Raw genomic sequence first — 1630 nt, 5'->3', positions numbered from 1 at the left:
TTTCAGCTCCTATACAAAGCTGTTCAATAGGATTTAGATCAGGGCTCATGGAAGGCCACTTCAGAATAGTCCAGTGTTTTGCTCTTCGCCATTCTTGGGTGTTTTTAGCTGTGTGTTTTGGGTCATTCTCCTGTTGGAGGACCCATGACCTGCTTCCTGACACTGGCCAACACATTTCGCTCCAGATTGACTTGATAGTCTTGTGATTTCATTGTACCCTGTACAGATTCAAGACACCCTGTGCTAGATGCAGCAAAGCAGCCCCAAAACATAACCGTGCCTCCTCCATGCTTCACAGTAGGTCCAGTGTTCTTTTCTTTGTATGCTTCATTTTTGTGACTGCAAACATAGAGCTGATGTGGCTTGCAAAACAACTCCAGTTTTGTCTCATCTGTCCAAAGGACATTCTCCCAGAAGCTTTGGAGCTTGTCAATTTACTTTTTTATGATTTGCTTTTAACAGTGGTGTCCTCCTCGGCCATCTTCCATTAAGTCCACTTTGGTCAAATACACTGAAGTACCTTGACCTTGGAGTTCATCTCTAATGTCTGTGGAAGTTGTTCTAGGCTCTTTGGTTACCATTCGTATTATCAGCCTCTTCGATTTGTCATAAATGTTCTTCTAGTGGCCACATCCAGGGAGGTTGGCTACAGTCCCGTGGACCTTAAACTTCTGAATAATATGTTCAATTCAATTCAATTCAATTCAATTTTATTTATATAGCGCCAAATCACAACAACAGTTATCTCACAGCGCTTTTCATAAAAGAGCAGGTCTAGACCGTACTCTATGATGCTATTTACAGAAGCCCAACAGTTCCCACCAAGAGCAGCACTAGGCGACAGAGGCAAGGAAAAACTTCCTTTTAAGAGGCAGAAACCTCGAGCAGAACCATGGCTCAGGGTGGGCGGCCATCTGCCTCGACTGGTTGGAGTGAAGGAGAGAGAGAGAGAAAAAGAGAGAGAGGGGGAGAGAGAGAGAGAGGGCAGGAGAGGAACAGAGAGAAACAGAGAGGGATGGAAGGAGAGAGAGGGGAGGCAGCCTACACAATATATACACACACACAGAGGTACAGACAGTAAAGGTGATGTTGCTATAGACTAAATGAAAAATGGTACAGATATTTATAGTAGTGTTAATGGTAACAATCGTAATGTTAATGATTATAATAACAATAATAATAATAGGATTAGTAACAATAGTCGTTGCAGCAGAGGGTGTCGAGCAGGAACAAGGGGGCAGCAGGTGACCCGCAGCCACAGATCCAGACTCCACAGCTCCAGAGCCAGAAAACCTGCAGGAAGTGATAGGAGGAGAAAGGAGAGGGACGAGAAAGCACAAGACTACCGGAAAGGGGAGAAGTTGTGTTAGTAACATGCAATAATGGGATGAGGTTGCATACAGAGGGAGAGAAAGTAGAGGAGAGAGGAGCTCAGTGCATCATAGGAAATCCCCTGGCAGTCTAGGCCTATAGCAGCATAACTAAGGGATGGTTCAGGACTCACCTGAGCCAGCCCTAACTATAAGCTTTATCAAAGAGGAAAGTCTTAAGCCTACTCTTAAATGTGGAGATGGTGTCTGCCTCCTGAACCCAAACTGGAACCTGGTTCCACAGGACAGGAGCTTGATAG

Source organism: Micropterus dolomieu, linkage group LG21 (assembly GCF_021292245.1).
Source record: "Micropterus dolomieu isolate WLL.071019.BEF.003 ecotype Adirondacks linkage group LG21, ASM2129224v1, whole genome shotgun sequence".
NCBI classification, from domain to species: Eukaryota; Metazoa; Chordata; class Actinopteri; order Centrarchiformes; family Centrarchidae; genus Micropterus; species Micropterus dolomieu.
The sequence above is the reverse complement of the archived record's forward strand: the minus strand, read 5'-3'. Positions refer to the sequence as shown.